The sequence below is a fragment of the Cheilinus undulatus genome, linkage group 21, assembly GCF_018320785.1.
Source record: "Cheilinus undulatus linkage group 21, ASM1832078v1, whole genome shotgun sequence".
Taxonomy (NCBI): domain Eukaryota; kingdom Metazoa; phylum Chordata; class Actinopteri; order Labriformes; family Labridae; genus Cheilinus; species Cheilinus undulatus.
The window spans coordinates 39,327,394-39,345,888 of NC_054885.1; the positions used below are offsets into that span (position 1 = coordinate 39,327,394).

The 18,495-nt window shown below is 39.3% G+C and overlaps 1 protein-coding gene and 1 long non-coding RNA gene across 6 annotated transcripts in view; one reads left to right on the top strand and one right to left on the bottom strand.

Moving 5' to 3' along the window:
- The window catches only part of LOC121529404, an 83,333-nt gene extending 79,568 nt beyond the window's left edge, over nt 1-3,765 (bottom strand). Inside the window, exon 1 of the long non-coding RNA XR_005993574.1 lies at nt 3,547-3,765. This is a non-coding gene — a long non-coding RNA (uncharacterized LOC121529404). The remainder of the gene's footprint in view (nt 1-3,546) is intronic.
- Nucleotides 1-18,495, top strand: part of hoxb3a (homeobox B3a) — a 114,601-nt gene that overhangs the window by 29,257 nt on the left and 66,849 nt on the right. Inside the window, exon 1 of one of the 5 annotated variants that reach the window (XM_041817202.1) lies at nt 4,389-4,459. The exons of the other annotated variants lie outside the window; for them this stretch is intronic. The gene's annotated coding sequence lies outside the window, so the exon portion shown is untranslated. Of the gene's footprint in view, nt 1-4,388; nt 4,460-18,495 lie in introns of those variants that run through there. 5 annotated transcript variants of the gene reach the window in all.

Consider the following 18,495-nt stretch of genomic DNA (forward strand, 5'->3'; position numbering starts at 1 on the left):
TCTGAGTAAAGATAACAAAGTCAGGCTTAGTTATGGGGATAAACTTTGGATTTAGTGGATTTTGATTCAAAGTCTTGTATTTTTAACAAAATAAACAAACTACAAAATTAGGTTTACTTATGTCAAGCTCTAAGCTTGTTTTTTTATAGTTGATATCGAAGATTAAATTAAGTTAGATTTACTTTTGCCCAGATTTATTTTTCTCATTGAAAGGTACCATCACGACATGGAGAGATACGCAGCTACGTGTCTTTATGTTTGCATGCAGAGAGACGGTTCAGTATGCTTTCTATGTTTCAAAGCAAAAATGGATAAAAGGTCCAAAAAGCAGAATATATAATGCATAATATACATGAGTGATATTACTGTTAGGCAAAGATCAGCTGGGTCCTGTACAAATTATTTTGATAATTATGATGAGTATTTAGACTGTAAATTATGTGCAGAATGCATAAAATAAAACTCTAAAAAAGTAGGAATTGTCCAAAATGGTCCCTGGACCCCCCCACTGTAGTCTAAGTCCCCACTCATGTCTTCATATCAAGCAAATTATGATTCAGTAGATCCATTCAGTGATGAAATGGTGGGTTTGTGATAAAATGGCATAAAATGAAAGAAAAAGCAGTTATGGCACTAGAACTGCTGCTACACCTGTAGCCTCTATAGACTGTTTACAGACCTCACCTGGAGATGAGTTAACGCTCATTCAGATTTGACTGTCAGTCTTTTAGTTAACTCAAAGAAAAGGTGATGGACAATGAAACAGGGCTGAACTTTATTTTCAGTATTCCTTCTTGGACTAACCGGTGCTTGGAGCTTTCATAAAAGGTTGTTGAACGCTGAACCGGCATGATTTGTGAGACGATCCGTTGAAACAGAAAATACAAGACAGCACTTAGAAAGACTGAGCTTGGTGTAAACACATCCTGACCTTCTGATTGGCTGCTGAGCTTCTCCTTCAACGTCCACACTTGTTAATCAGACACAGGATGGATATTTGCTATGAGATATGTGATTAAAATCTCTCATGTTGATCTAGAAATCTTTGAATACAATCAAACAGTCGTAGTTGTGCTGTAAAAGTGATCATGCTCAGATTCAGTGAACTGTAGCTGCCATTATTTACCGCCTTGTGGCTGCTGGCTGGTCATTTTCCAGCCTGGTAACCTGACCTGTAGTTGAGAGGATGTGTGCAAATGTGTGTGTGGAGCTCTGATTAATGAAAGGGACGACGGCAAATGAGGGAACGCTCTTGGTTCGTTTAGATTCAGCGCCATGAAATGTTTCCCACATGGTGTAGGTGTGCAAGCTCGAAACGTAAAAGTACGACTGTGATTTCACTCTGATCTGATGAGTGGAAAGGCTGAGCTCTGATATATGAAATGAACATTTTATGTCATAAATAAAGTTCATGTAACGTCTCTGATGGTGGCTGAAGGCACAGCGCTTATTTACGGCCTCATCAGAGCTACTTAAGGTTATTTTAGGAAGAAAACCACAGACCATAGAAAATATTGGCTGAAACCTGAGTGATGCCATTCTATTGGTTATTGAAGGGAGCTTTTGAGTCCAATCTGTGATGGTCCTGTTCTCATGTTTCATATCCTTCTTAAAACCAAAAAGGACAAGTTATGAAAGAAATCATCCCCTGTACAGCATGTTCCAATAAAGACAATCTACTCTGACTGAAATGGTGGTAAACATGTTTTTTTCTGGAGTTAAAATAGACATTTAAACACGGGGACTGTCTGTGACATCTGCAGGAATTTTCTAGTAGACTCTGCTGCATCACTCTTAAACTGCAGAGGTTCCTGCTATACTCACACTGTAAATCAGTGTTTCTCAACCAAAGAGCCCAACTGTTGAAAAATACCTTTGCAAGAGCCACAATTTAAGTGGTGAAAAGTGGCAAAAATGGGTTAAAGTAGAAGGAAAAATAATTTAAAGGTGGCTAAAATGGTCAAAAAGCTGCAAAAATGGGTGAAAAAGAGTAAATATGGGGGGTAAAAGAGTCAGAAAGTAGCAAAAAATGGGAGAGAAAAATGGTTTTGGACCATTTTCGTGGCAAAAACAAGGCAAAAAAATGAGTTAAAAGTGACTAAAATAGGCAAAAGGCAGTCAAGACTGACAAAAATGAACACAAAAAGAGGAAACTAGTGATATTTAATGGCAAAACGCAGCTTAAATTGGCGAAAAGTGGCAAAAAATGGGGGAAAGTGGCAAAAAGATATGGCAAAAATGGGCAAAAAGAGAAAACTAGTAGTATTTAACGGCATAACGCAGCTTAAATTGGTGAAGAGTAGCAAAATATGGGAAAAAGTGGAAAAACAAGTGGAAAAATAGGAAAAAAGTGGTAAAAATGGGGGAAAAGTAGCAGAAAGAAGGGGCTAAAATGGGCAAAAAGAGGAAACTAGTGGTATATAATGGCAAAAGGCAGCTTAAATTGGCGAAAAGTGGCAAAAATGGGAAAATGTGGCTAAAAAATGGGGAAAAAGTGGAAAAAGAAGTTGCAAAAATGGGAAACATTAGGAAAAAAAGTGTTATTTAATGACAAAAAGTAGCTTTAATGGGTGACAAGTGACAAAAATAGTAAAAGAGGCTAAAAAAGTTTCCCTTTTTGAAGGACTTCTAGGGTAATAATATTTAAAATTTTGATTCAAAAGAGCCAAATGTGGCTCCAGAGCCACACATTGAGTATCTCCGCTGTAAATATATGTCCTTATAGCAGATAGAATGGCCACAGGAAGCATTTAGTTCCTCAGAGAAGCCCCTGGAACTTAAAGTTCCTGGTACTTTTAGTTCAATGAAACCAAGCACTAATGCACCTGAACAGAAACGTCTGCTATAATGAGTTTGGACGCGTCGGCCTATCAGATCCCTCGTCTCAGGTGGATGCCATAAGATGGGCAGTCAGTTAGTGTTTCTGGTAGCTGGATGAGACTCTGATTTTACTGTTGGCAGGCATTTTAAAAAATCTATATTGTTGATAAAAAGTGAATTAATCAAAACAAATAACCAAAGGATAAACCACAAACAATTCACCTCAACCCTGGACCCAAAAAGACAAAATCTGATATAAAAAAGTCAAACATAAAGACCTGTATAAGCCACAAACATCATGAACAAATCTGCTCTCTAAAAGTCACTTATTATACGCTTTAGAGAAAAGGAAAGGCAGAATGCCTCCATTTCAGAAACAGGATCAATATCACTCTAATGATATACCTGCTAACCTTAAAAGGAAGAATAAAAGGAAGAGATACCAAATAAATAATCACCAATAATTCACTGGGTGTCCTACTGTAAGACAGGGACTGAACCCAACAAAGATTAGGAAGAATAAACTTCCGGTATGCCTACAGGATGAACCCAACAGAAGCAGAACCCCAACTAGGCCAAAGAGGGCCTGTTAATAGAGAGCTAGTCCTCAAAGGGACTTTAAAAACTCAGGAGAGTTTCTGAAACATCACAGTCAGTATTTAGAGGAATTTTAGTACCACAAAGAAAAAACAGTGAAGACGACAGAAACAAAAAAGTTTGTCTCACGGATTTTGCTGCTGTAGCGTCTTTCCGTGGGGGGTCCGGTGGTCTGGTGGTCCAGTCCTGGTATCTGCTGGTCCTGATCAGCTGTCAGACAAACAGAAAACCGGAAATGTCCGCAACAATATTTACCAACAGGGAATAAAACGGTATTTTACTCAGCTTATTAAAGACACGCAGAAAGAATCCGGATAAAAACCGGGAGCCAAACTCTCAGGACGCCACTGCCGCCATCTTGGATAAGGTTCCATAAATACAAGTGGCTGCAGGTGGAGGTGTGCCTGTGACGTTCACGGATGCGGCGGAAATTGACCAATCAACGTCAACCGCCACCGAGGTTAGTTTGGGACCACTTCCTGATGATGGCAAGTAATCATTTTTAAATTATATTTTTTATAATCGTTTTATTTAGTTATCACAAGTTCATGGCTTCTTTCCTAATTTATTTGTTTTATTTTGGAAAAAAAAAGATTAATACAAAAAAGGTTTCCGTATTATTTGGGATTTAGATAGCAGGCCCAAATAAGGTGAATGCCTAAATAATGGAATAATTAAAATAATTAAAAAAAAACATTTTCATTAGAACTGGTGTTGACTGGCCTTTTAATAGCCTAAGTTTAAAGTTCTCAGCAACTATTCTCAGTTAAAAAGTGAAAATTACCCTTAAATTAAGAACACAACGTCCACATGTCATTTCAAAATTTCAATCTTTTATTTTCTGCAAGTAGTCGATATCAGGGAGATATTTCCACCGTTGTTGTTTCGATCTTTTGGGGCTTTTATTTTGTAGGCGCGTTTTGAATTTACCTGGCGCAAACCGGAAGTAAAAGATGTCGATGGATCAACGCATCGATTTTTCAGAATTCTCTGTGGGATGTCTGCGTTGTCATCGTGGTGCTACGTTACTGGGATGTACAAGGTATGAACGTTATCTTATTTTATTTTAAGCGACTTTTGTTAAGTTTTTATGTCCAGGGTGTTTTGTGATTGGTTGGTTTTGAAAAGACGCGCGTGCAGCCTGTGTAGGCCTGTCCCGGCCTGTGGTTTGTTTTAGCTGTCAGCTGTGGCTGGTTGGAAATAAACGAGACAGAGGCTTGCAGGGTTAGCTCGTTAATGACGCATTGTACTGTTTCTGCATTAAACTAGATCCACAAAAAAGCTTCCACTGCGTCAGCCGATTAACCAATCAGAGACGAGGAAGATGTTAGGCAAGGCAGATTTAGGATAAACCATTGGTATGACGCTGCAGAATGCATGGGTGTAAATGGCAGGTATTGCATTCTGAAAGTTTATTTGATGTATTTTCATGAATCATGTTTTTGTTTAAATCAAAGAAAATTAGATTTTTTTCATTCTTTGATGGATGTAGGAGGTGGAAACATTTGTCAAGCCTTCTCTTTGCACAGTGAGCTGCAGCGTTCGCTGAAGTGAGTCCATGTTTTGTTTGAATTTTCAGCCACTTGTCAAACCATTTCACACAAACCAGTTAGAGCAACTTCTCAGTAGTTTTGCTGGTTTTAGTCTTGATGTGCAGGCGGGACGCAGAGCTGTGATTCCCCAAATACAAGCCATTCTTGCCTCAGTGCACCTATTACACATGAGAAGTTAAAGTGCATCAATACCACCATCAGCAGAGAGGTCAGAGGTCACTGCACCTTAGGACATGTCAAAAACCTTTAGTATTTGTGTGCACCTTCTGACCACATGGATCAAATTGCAGTGCATGTGCTGCAGTCCAGTTTGGCATGAAGATTTGTAACTGTACAGGAGCAAAAAAGGAAGATTTCCGGTAAAAAGCAGTTTTTGAATTGCACAAAAATGTTGAAAATCTTCAGATATGGAAATTCTGGCGATGATAGTGGCAATATTAAAACAGAAAATGTCCTGATTAAGTCCCCTCAGGCTTCTATCTTTAATGATGTGGGATTGACACGGATGTTGACATGGTTGGATTTTGAAGAATCAGGCCTGTAGGAGAGGAAAGCGTCTTAGTATTTGTAGCTCTGTTTACAGTCTCAGCAGTGAATCCTGGTTTTTGTCTGGACTTGAAACACTCGCCTTCAAGAATATAACAGCATTTAAGATGCACAAGTTATTCTGTCTTTGCACCCTTCCACAGCATGTGTCATACCTTTCCTGCATGTCTGACACAGGTAAAAAATAATAGTAAAATGTGCCACAGGACACCTCTGCCCCAGTGGAAAGGATCAGTGTGCCAGCTGCATGCAAAACTAAACCCTAGTGCAGGGTCATCAGGTACATTTACACAAGGGCCAGATTTATTCTGGACAGGAGCTCTGGGGGCCGGACTTTCAAATACACAAAAGTTAAATAAATATTCTGGTCTGATTGAAATATTATTGTAGTATTTGTATTTTCTTTCAAAACACAGGACATTTTTAGTCATTACCAGTGAGATCTATCCCTATCTATCCCCCATTTTTGAAACTTTTTACACTTTTTTGATACTTTTTGCCCATTTTTTCCTCTTTGGCCAATTTATGCAAGATTTTCACCTCTCTTAACCCCTTTTCCTGCATGTTTTACCCACTCTTTTATCCATTTTTGCCACTTTTAACCCCTTTTCATTACATTTTTTCCAACAATTATTGCAACTTTTAAATCAATGTTTGCCACTTTTCACACATTTTGCCACTCTTTAACCCTTTTTTGCAACTCTGCCAGGCTATTTCTGCTGTTTTTGCCACTTTTAACCCATTTTTGATACTTTTTGCCTCTTTAACTCATTTTTTTCAATTCTTTAGCCCATTTTAAACCACTTTTTCTGCATAGTTTATCCTCTTTGTGCCACTCTTTTATCAATTTCTGCCATTTTTCTTCTATTTTCCCCTTTTTAACCCCTTGTCATTAAATCGTTGCACTATTTTTGCCACTTTTAACCATTTTAATACTTTTTGCCACTTTATATGCTTTCACCAATTTTTGCAAAACTGTAACCCATCTTAACCCCTTTTCTTGTATGTTTTACCCGCTTGTATCCATTTTTGCCACTTTTTAACCCCTTTTCTTTTTTTATATCACCCATTATTTTTGTAACACTTTTGCCAGCCTTACCCCTTTTTTAAAAATATATATAATAACTATGACTGAAAAGTGCATTTCAGTAAAAACAGATCAGATGTTCAGTCATTCTAAAACTATTTCAATATTAATTGTTTTGGGGATGTATTTAACAGCTGCAGACATTTAAAGCCAAAGGATACTCTTAAAACCACAACATCTTCTTTTCCTCCTTTTCTGAATTTAATGATCTTCAGGGGCCGGACAGGAAGCTTCGGGGGGCCTGATATGGCCCCTGGGCCGCCAGTTGATGATCACTGCCCTAGTGTTTACACTGAACACAATGCAAAGGTGTCATTATTTCTAAGGAGATTGGTGAGACCCAGCTGAATGAACTGAGTGTAGTACCCACTTCAGAAAATTAAAATTTTATATCTGAGTTTATTTTGACAGAATAATTTACTATCCAGTTAATATAAGCTTGGATTCTGTGTTTTACATCAGTTATTTTGATGCGTTCAGATCTCCGGCATGGTGCCAGCTCCATCAGCTCCAGAACAATCTACAGTATTTCTCCACTGACTAAATCTTTAAAGCTGGAGGTCTGAAAGCAACTATTCATCATAAATGAGGCAGCGTGGGAACATAGCAAAACAGAGATGGTGAAATTTGGATGCCCTTGTTCTTAATGAGCTGCATGAGGCTGTCTGTTTCCAGCCTGGTTGTATGAATCTTTTATCTGAGTTATTTTGGTTATGTGGCATTAAATGAATTCTGTAGATCAAAAAGAGCTAATAGAGGAGGATAATAGGAGATGTATGAGGAGCAACAGGATACAAACATGCTGAAACTGGAGGGGATTACAGTACAGCACAGTAACAACAGTACAGGGTCCATGATGATAGCTTCATAATAGTACATTGCAAGGCTTTTGTATATATTGATAAGCCACATACAAGATTATGTGAAGAATACAGAATCCAGGATAAATTTATTATCCACTCTGGTGCTGCTTCTTGGTCAAAATGGACATAATAAGTGGTGAGATGGATAAAATAGTGTCAAAATTGGTTAAAATGGCAAAAATAGGCAGGAAGAAGTGGTGAGAAGGGGTTAAAAAAAAGAGGCAAAAATCAGAACAAAGGGTAGTGAAATGGGATTTTAAAGTAGAAAAAATGGGTTTAAAGTGGGTAAACGTGTTAAAAGTGGCAGAAATGGGTAAAAAGTGAGCAAATTTGATGAGAATTGGCAAAAATCAGTAGAAAACTTGGTTAAAGAGGCTAAATGTGGCACAAATAAATATTTTCAACATCGAAACCCAATGATAGCTCCACACACTTTTCAGCTCCAAGATGAAGTAGCTGTTAGCAAGAATGCTAGCACCAATGATACTGATCCAACACACATGCATTCATATCAATAAACCACATCTGGCTAGGTCCTGGTTCATGAGGGGCCATTCTCTGGGTTTATCAGGGTCCATTATCTGGGTTTATCAGGGTCCATTCTCTGGGTTTATCAGGGTCCATTCTCTGGGTTTATCAGGGGCCATTCTCTGGGTTTATCAGGGTCCATTCTCTGGGTTTATCAGGGGCCATTCTCTGGGTTTATCAGGGGCCATTCTCTGGGTTTATCAGGGGCCATTCTCTGGGTTTATCAGGGGCCATTCTCTGGGTTTATCAGGGGCCATTCTCTGGGTTTATCAGGGGCCCAGACAGTTCCGTGAACAGGCCTGTTGACTTGGCACACTTTAGGAGTACCTGGACAAATACAAGCCTTAAATCTGGCCTCAAGTAGGACTTGAAGTCATTGAGTGTGGCCAGTCCAATTTTAGATTGTCACATTTTGCTCAGAATTTCTACACATTAAATAACAAGAAGTTTGATTCATTTTCAGTAGAATAGTCTGAAATGACCAGAGCCTGGAAGGAGACAGCTGAGTGAGCCATGTTGACGGTAAGCTGTAAAGTTTTAGTGTCTGACATGTAGATCACAAACCGCAGATTTAGAAACACGAGACAATTTTCAGATCTTAATGGATTTTAATATAATGGGAGACCACCGATGTAAGGACAGTTTCAGCTGACTTTAATGACACCATCAGCTGTTTCTCCTGACGTGTTCTGCTCTGCAGCTAAAACAACAACAGTGGGGGTAAAGTCCTGGTTGAGAGGGAGAAGCTGCGTGTGTTGATGTCCACTGCCTTGTTTGTGAGCAGTGTAAGAAACATCCTGTTTGTGATGCTTCCTGGTCTGCTGTGATTGGCTAAAGCAGTTAGAGGCAGACCAGTAAGGAATTGTGGATAACATCGTGGAACAGTAAATAATGTTAGCTTGATTTCAAGCAGTAAAATAATATTGACACCTGACTTTTGGAATTATTTGGACAGTTATTCTGTTGAGCTCAGCTCAGGCTGTGTTAGGAGAGGGGAGGGGGGCAAATCAGGTCCAAGGTCTAGAATATGGGGATGCATTATGATATCAGTGTCAGCAGATGTGAACATTTGTGCCACTTACAGCATATCTTGGCTGTAGATGGAGCTACCTCAGCTGAAGTTTGTTCCTTTGTTCATCCTCATTCCTTAAACTTTAGACCATGCTCTAAGGATCCCCCACCAGCTCTTTAATAACAAACACAACCCAAATGTTTTATTTTTCAACCATAAATTAATGTTTTCATGGAAAATAGTCAGTCTGGACTTGAGCTGGAACAAAGGATGTGACAGAAAAAGAGATGGAGACGTATCCTTCAAAATAAAAGCACATCATAGACTTTTTTTCTGCAGAATTGTTCCCGGCCCACATCCATGACCCACTGAAAATGGCTCAGTGACCCACTTCTGGGTCCCAACCCACCTGAGAACCAAAGCTCTGAGGGATAAAGTTTTAGCACTGAAATATAACTAGTGTGATATTTTTACTTTTGTTTTATTCCTTTATTATTGTCCCCATGAACCATTCTGCAAACCTGCAGAGCATACATTGGTATGCATATACTGGTATGGATATACTGGTGTGGATATACTGGTATCTGCTGGAATGAGTCTGGAAATAGAAGCAAAAATCGGATAGTGTGCTTAAATGTTCTTGTGTGTAGCCGGCCTGACTGGTTCTGTTGATATCAGCTGTGGCAGCTTTGTTGAGTAAACATCTAAAGGGTGGTTTTTATTATTATTGACTTTAATTTCATCTTGATATCACTTATGTACTGTTTTGCCACCCAGACTAACCTCATCTGCATTAATGCTGCAGCTCCACAGCTTATGGATGTAAACAGAAACAGGGTGCAGCAGTTCCAGAACTTTCCCAGCATACAGGATTAAATGGAGTGAATCTAATTTCTGCAGGTTGATTAAAAGCAGGCTTGTTAAAACTGCTGCTGCTGTTAATGCAAACATTTCTCTCTGTGATTTGATGCCCGGAGTGTTTCTGCTCCTTGATGTCGCGTTATTTTCTCTGCTGCTGTAAAACTGGTCCTGATGTTATCGAACAGGAGGTTTGTTTTTGTGATCTCAGAGGGATCAGCAGTGAAATAACTGTGAAGGAAAGAATGAAACGGAGAGAACACGAGCTGCAGTCTGAGCTCACTCTGCTGTCAGGGCAGATGTTTGGGTGTTTGGAGCAGCTGATGTTTCAGCAGCAGATTTACACAGGAAGCTGCAGGCTGCACACAAAGACGGGCTCTAAGACATGCACGCTCAAGTCTCAGGCACTGGATCTGTCTTTATGTTAGGGTTGGACGATGTGGACCAGAAATCACATCTCACGGGCGTGCAGATGGCTTAGTGGTTTATGGTGTGACCCATGTACGCGGGCGGCTCGGGTTCGAATCTGGCCTGTGGCCCTTTGCCACACGTCTCTCCCTGCTCTCTTATCCACTGTCCTCCTCTATCAGTGAAGGCACAAATGCCCAAAAATATATCTTTAAAAAAATCATATCTCGCTAATTTAGAATAACAGAAGTTTGTCTCAGAACCAACCAGAATGATCAACTTTGGTAAACTTTGTAAAAATGAAAACAGCTGCTTGATGCCATGGCAATAAAACTAGAAGTCCTAGACTTCCAATGTTCCATAACTTTTCATTCTAAATGATCAAAAATTGCAGCAAAATACTTACATGCTGTTGAAATCGTCCAAAAACATCTCTGTATATCGACTTTTTTTTTCTGTTTCTCTTAAATAACATTTTTTTAAAATAACCATCTTTCCTTAGTTTTCAATGATCTTTGGGATCAAAAAGTAGAGCAACTTTGTGATCATCGGTCAACTTTTGGAACTAAAGAGTGAGAGAAAAAATGCATTTGGAACAGTTGGAAAAGTGGTTGAAACTGGCAAGAAGCGAGGGTTTCCCCTCCAGTTTCACCCATTTTAGTATTTAGTATTTAGACATTGTGCAGCAGTTTGCCTGCAGATTCAGTCCGTTGCATTTAAAGGCAGTATGCATGTAGCTGGTTGGCAACCCTGCCAAGAAGATGCGTCAATGTTTGTTTATGTCCGATGCAGTCAGAGGAGTCCTTACTGTTTATATTCCTGTTGGAAACACAAGAAAGAGAGCAAACACTTTCTAAGTTGCACAAATGCTCGGCAACATCTAGAAAAGTAGGAACTGGATAGGAGCCAGGCCGGTTCCACCTACTTTTTCAAATGTTGCCAACATATAGCTGCAATTATGACATTGTGCAGAAGTGTGTGTGGGTTTTTATACTTATGGACAACAAATTGCCCAATATTGGTTGTCTAGGACTTCTGTTTTTATTGCAAAGGTGTCTAATAGTACCAGTACTGTCTACTTTAATTTGAGGCCATTTTCACACCTGATAGTCTGGGGGACTCGGTCCTTTTGGAACAGAAATGGCAACATTGTTGCACTTTCCTTTGGTTTGGTTCGCATTCACACTGCTCTCTTGGTCAAACGGACCAAACCGTCTGAACACCTACAACCTCTGCCTGCTAGGGGCGCTGTCGCCATGACCAAATGGTGACCAAGAAGAAAAGAAGGCATGGAAGAAGACGAAACTCGTTCCACCAGTCTTTTCTTCCATATAAACAATGAAAAAAACACAGAATTCACGCTGTCTTGGGGTTTCTGCTCTTGCATTAGGGCATTAGGAGCAGCCAGTGAGGCGGTGAAGTGTCCAGCATGTCGTTCTTTACATGAGACGAATAAATCAGCACAGAGTACGACGTGTTGCTATGGCTACAAAACCGCTAAATGAGGTACAGACATATATTTGAGTGTATTAAATCACATTTTAATCCGTATATCATTACGCTTTATGCCACTTCCAGCCTTTGGTTCACAAGGTGGTCCGCTTTGCTTTCACACCTTAAACGAACCACACCAGGGTTCATTTGGAAGCAGACCGAGACCCACTGTTTTCAAGCAAACAAGAGTCCGCTTGTTTGGCCCGCACCAGAGTTCATGTGAGCGTTCACACCACTCCAAACGAACCGGACTATCCGGCAAAACGGACCAGAGTTCGTTTAAAGCGGACCAAACAGTTCTGGTGTGAATGCGCCCTTAAAGACCCTGTAAAGTGAAAATAAATCTGTATTTAGGTTGTTGTCTGACAGATCACTGTGTTATGAACCCCCAGGCCAAATTTCAGTCAAATAAAACATCTCTAAGTTAATAAAATGAAGCATTAAGATCATGAAAAATGAGGCAGTAAAATCTGCCCCAGGATGGTGTGGGCGTGTCTGTTGAATGAGCGGAAGCCACGCCCACTCAGGAGAAATACAATCCTCTCAAATTAAAGAAAATACCCCAGAAGTGTCAGAGGGGCGGGGTCATCATCTGCTGTCATGAGCCCACATATTGGCCCCGCCCACATGAAACCCAGCCAGGAAGAAGGTGAAAACCTCTCTAACAGTCTAAATCCAGAATTCAGTCACGTGTAGATCTCAGAGCTTTAATGTTTACAGCAAAAATACTCCAACATTTCTAGAGTGTTCAGACAAAATCTTTAGATTAGACTTTACAGGGTCTTTAATAATGTAAGTGGTCCTTAAAGTAAATGAAAGGATGAACTGGTTAGCCCTTCATTTCATAGACATTATCTTGTGAGTATCACTGGTAGTGGACCCAGCAAGTTATTTGATTGAATTCATTTTCCTATGGCCAGGTCTGTCACATTATTTTAATGTAACATTGATATGAACAGAATCATCCATATCGATACGTCATCATAACTCAGCCTCACTCTGTGGGTATTTCAAGCATGCACACTAGCTCAAACACATCCAAAACTCTCTCTCTCTCTCTCTCTCTCTCTCTCTCTCTCTCTCTCTCTCTCTCTCTTTGGCCCGGGGAGTCTCGCGGTGGTTTGCTAATTGCCAGACAAATCGCCCTCGCGTTTTTCTGTTTTTTTCTCCCTCCTTCCTCGCGCTCGTTGCAGCCGCGTTGCCCGAGAAATTTATTATTCTGGAGAGCGCGAGGAGCCGGGAGGTCACGGTGCAGGCGCGCGGGCTGCAGGAGGAGGTCGTCACGAGAGATATATGGCTGCCAGGCTTTTACTACTGCAGAGAGAGAGAGAGAGAGAGAGAGAGCTCTTTAAAAGTAGACGTGTATTAAGTATTAAAAAGAGAGCCAAATAATGACTGCCAAGTTACCACATGAGATCACACTTTGTTTTTAACAGGCTGTGGAGCTGTGGCATCATATCCATCCGTTATCCTAAATAATGGGCATTAATAAACAGAATCAAATCATAAAAATGGTTCCTTAGAAAAAAGAAGAATATAAAAACTAAAGTTTGGCTGCTACCTTCTAGGGCTGTGCAATAAACTGCAAATTTCATGCATATCCCAGTATGAGCGTTCAGGATAAACAGAATGCAAAAGCCAGGATTTATCTCAACAAATGAGAAACTGTGCAAAAAGCAATGCTTATTTCCATGCAGTCTAATTAAACTAAAGCTAGCAGTCAAATGCAAAGAGACTGTTAAAAAAAAAAAATTAGATTCACAAGAATGTTGATGCAAATATCAGGTGTTCATACGATTCCTTTACCTTTACTTATTTATCACTGACCTAACAGAAATAGACTTTAAGTTCAAATAATTGAATTAAAATTGAAGGAATCAAATGCTTTTAGAAGCTTGCTGAGTGTGTTTGGAATAACTGCATTTGTTCATTTTTAGAAACATTGCAGAAGAAAAGATCTTGAAATGTCAGATCTATCTGATATTGTTCTGTGTTTCTAATCAGATTATTGTATCAGATCATATCTTTGATTCCCCTCTGTCTCAAAGCACTAGTCCAACACTCAGAATTATTTTCATGCTTTTGTCAAAGAGAATATGTCAGATTAGTTTGGGTATTTTTCTTTTTTGTGCATCAAATCTGCAGCCAGAACAACTTAAATACTCTGAGCTTAAATCAGAGCCTTCTAGTCATGTGTTGTCTTTTTTATTTACAGTAAATCTACATGAACTGATCAATAAGCCATAAATATGTCTGTTTTAGTCCCTCTCCTTCAGAGCTGTCCTGTATTCAGCAGTGATGCTGCAGAGCCACAGTGATGGTGCGCTCCTATCCCTTACATGTAAATGATAAATCGGCCCGAGCTCTCTGTATGACTAATGGAGGAGCATTAAGTCAAAGCGTCCTCATACTCAAGTATTAAACAAACCGTCTACCCCTCTTTACCTTTACTTATCAATATCCCAGTGACAAACATCCTCACTAACGGCTGTTTCATCATAAACACGGATATACAGTGAATATCACTGTCTGCACTTTATTATAACTCCTATAATAATCATGATAACAGCCTAATAATCATAATGGCAACAATAAATCAGCTGCTCTCTTAGTGTTTCTGTCTTTCTTGGGACTCTCTGTGTTGAAATAATCTGTATAATAATCAAAGCAATACAGTTAACACAGATTTTATAAAAAGGGCAAAATGCAAAAAGTTTTTATTCCCTGAGATCGTTTGGATTGATAAAAAATAATCTATTAATGCACAACACCTGTGCAATATTGCTTTAATGCTCCTTTTTTAAAAGTGGGGTGCAAATGGACAAAATGCTACAATTTGTTCCCTAGCATGTGCTCAGTCTTCATCTTAGACGTGCATTAATAAATCACACATCAAACGCACATGTAGCAGCCCTGATGTGCAAATCAACCCCATGTTTCCATGTGAAACCAGTCAAATATGCACCATAACACTGGATGTAGGTCACTGAAAAGGTTTTTTAGCTGCAATCCAGGAATTGGATTATTAAAAAAAAACTTAAAGATCAGCATAAGAAATTATGAAATTATGAAATAAATGTAAAAATGATCATTGATTGGCTATCTCTCAGCAGTTATTGATCCTGTTCTAACAGGGAGATTTAAACACAGTGTAAAAAGTATATGATGACTGCTGCTCAAAGAGTCTGATATTTATGTGTCCTTCAAAATAATACAGCGCGTGCATGCGTAGATATGCCTTTAATAAGTCTGTGATCCCTCCTGTGTTATTGGTTATCGATCCTGATTGGTCTTTCATTTATCACAAACGCTCACAGGACAATAAGAAGTGGTTACAGTCTCCTCGGGGATGTCTCTGGTGAAATCCCTGCACGTGGGGGAAGACCTCACGTCTCGCGCAGGAGAAGCATATATTTCAAAAAACTGGTTGTGCGCGTGCTGCCGTCTCGAGACAGATTTACGAGGCGCGGTAAAAGGAAGAGATGTCTGAGCTGCTAAATCAATCTCCCTCTCTCTCTAACTGCCTCTGTCTTTGTCTACGTCTCTGGCCTCAATGATAATAACAATAATCAGGATAATCATAATAATGATATTATTATTATTATTATTATTATTATTATTAACATTGATAATAATAATACAAAATTAAAAATAATAATAACAATAATAACAGTAATAATAGTTCTACTACTAATGATTTAATAATAATAATAAAAACAGTAGTAATAATAAAAATAACAATGACAATGATAATAATAATGAGAATAATTATTATTATTATTATAATAAAACCAATACTACTACTAATAATAATAAAAATGATACTACTAATAATAATGATAATAACGATAATGATAATTATGAAAATAATAAAATAATACATAAACAAATAAAAATAATAATACAATAATTAAATTAAATAAAATGAAAATAATAGAAAAAAATAACAATAAAATAATAAAATAATGATAATAATATAACAACTCTATTTTCTTGGTACTAGTTGTCGTTTTGGACTCTGAAATTTTACGTTTTTCCTCCGTTTGGACAAAGAGCCACTCTCGGTTTCTTCTTCTATTCTGAGCTGTTTAATCATTAACGAGGAGAAGAATCTACCTGTCCTAATCCATCACTCACCAACAGACCTCCACAGATCACAAACCACTCCACATTCTGGCCTTTGGTTTTATTCTGCGCCAAAATGCTGAATTCAAACATAACTGATGAAATAATTCAATTATTTGAAAGTAAATGCATTTGAATATTCAGATGAGTTTGGTGTAGTCTTTGTTTTCGTGCTCCTCACAGACATTCTGCTCCAGAACATCCCCATGCTCCTGTTTCAAAGCTCTCTGTCTCTTTGGTTTGACTCTGCAGCCATCAACGCGTCATAATCCGGATGTTTGAGCTATGGATCTTTTTTTTTAAGTGTGCGTAAAAGCTTCACATGCGCCTGTGCCAAGTTTCTACAGCGCTGCTTTGTATTGCTGTTGTTCGGCCGGCTGCAGGTCTCTGTGCTGCTGCTTCTACTTATCTTAGCTGTTGTTTCACACTGTGATTGCTATAATTTATGGCCGTCATTACAGACGCCATCATCACCACCGCAAATGTTTGATTTCAATCTTGTTGTGCGTAAAAATCTCAGGGAGCTGCCGCGGAGTGCTACTTTAAAGGGGACTGCTTCTTTGTGGTTTTATTGAAAAATAAAAGAGAATAAATATTTCGATTACCACTGGAGTGTTTCACTGGTGATAGGTTAACATTTTCTCATCATTTTTATGTCTGCTCGGTTTTATTTTCAGACCGTTTCTGCTCAGATCTTCTGGCAAACACTTCTGGATAATTGCTTTTATATTACGCGCCTCTTGCTCGTCCCCTAAATGTTTAATAAAAATAAAACAGATTGTTTCTGAGCTTTAATGGACACTCCTGATGGAGACTCGGATCTGTTGGTATTTTTAGCTGCAGATAGCTGCAGGCAGCAGAGTGAGCAGCGCGTCTTCAGGCTGCAGCGCTTCATTGTTTGACCTTGAAGTGTTTCTCGTTAACAGCTCGGTTTGCTCTGCTCTCCATTGTTCTGCTGGAGGCTCTGGAACCGGGAGACCGAGCGCCAAAAGGACTCCAACGTGCTATTGTTGGTGCCCCGCACGGCACGGCCTCGCGACGGGGGGGGAGGTTTGTCTCTCCTCTGTCTCACCCTCCCTCCCTCACTCCTTCTTTCTTTCTTTGTCTCGAAGTCTCTGTGAAGCAGCTCATGCTCCTACCTGCCCGTTACTCCACATGCTAAGTAAATTCTTCTAAATAAATAAATGAGCTCAGGGGGGATGTGGCGTGCGTAAAGTCCAAAATGAAGTTCAAAGAAAGGTGCGCAACATTAAAAGGACTGGACCTTTTTTAATTTAAATTTTCTGTGCGTAAAATACATTTCTGAGCCTTGAACTCGCCGTTTGGCTGGTTTAAGGACCTTTTTTACTTCTCTGGGTTAAAGGAATGTACACAACCCACGTGGAGAAGTTTCAATAAGATTTAAAAAGCCGTGCGTAAAGGGCAAAAAGTAGGAAGGAAATATTTAAATCAGATGCGTAATTTTCATGGAGAGCTCATTTTTTTCTTGCGTTATTTTCCCTCCTTTTTCTGTGCGTAAAATACATTTCTGAGGCCTGAACTCGCCGTTTGGCTGATTTAAGGACCTTTTGTACTTCTCATGGTCGAAAGAATGTAAACAACCCACGTGGAGAAGTTTCAATAGGATTTCAAAAGGCGTGCGTAAAGGGCAAAATGTAGTACAGGGAAATATTTGAATCAGATGCGTAATTTCTTGGAGAACTCACTTTTTCTTGCCTTATTCCCCCTCCCCTTTCTCTGTGTAACAGATATCTCCGTTTATTAAACTCCATTTTGGTAAATTATGTTATAAATAATTGATTCAAACGCGTAATTTCATGTAGTGGATGTTTTCTTGTGCGTTTTCGCTGTTACACACATTTCTGATAATTAATCTCGTGATTTGGCTGTTTTGATTCCCCCTTAACATTATTTTCACTTCTTTATGTTCCCAAATTTTATTTTCCAGCCAGCTCGACTCCAAATATGAGAACAGGCTCCTTTATGATGCGCACTGGTCAGATGAAATATTATTTTCTTTGTCATCATCGAATATTTCCAGCTGAAGGAAACAGATTTGTTGGACTATAAGAGAAGACAATCGGAGGAATTCCCTTTTTTTTTCTTTGGTGTTCTGCGGACTAACGGGGAGCTGACAGTGAGGAATAACCGAGAAAGAGTCCTGGGCGAGCAGTCATTTTTTAAAAAACGAACATAGTCGGTGACAATCATCTTTTATCGCTCTCTCTGTGCGCGTGTCAGGCCTACCTGCTTTACCTTCCACTTTATGACACACACATTAACACACACAGTCACACAGCAGTCAGTGAGAGGCTGAGAGGTGAACACAGTGCTCTCCTGCTGCTTTTAGCTTCATTTTTTAACTTCCCCAGCTCTCCTCCTGCACGCGCTGCATGGTCCGGATGGGTCCCACAAACACAGAGACCCCCCCACACCCTCTCACCCCCCGCCCCGACCTCCACGTCACGTGCTTCATTAAATAATTAATGCAGAGGTTGCAGAATAGATATGAATTCGTCAGGAATATAACGCAAAGACGCGCTGCTGCTCTCGTGACGTCGAAATTCAAGTGTCCCTTCAAAAAAAAAAAAAAAAAGAAATACA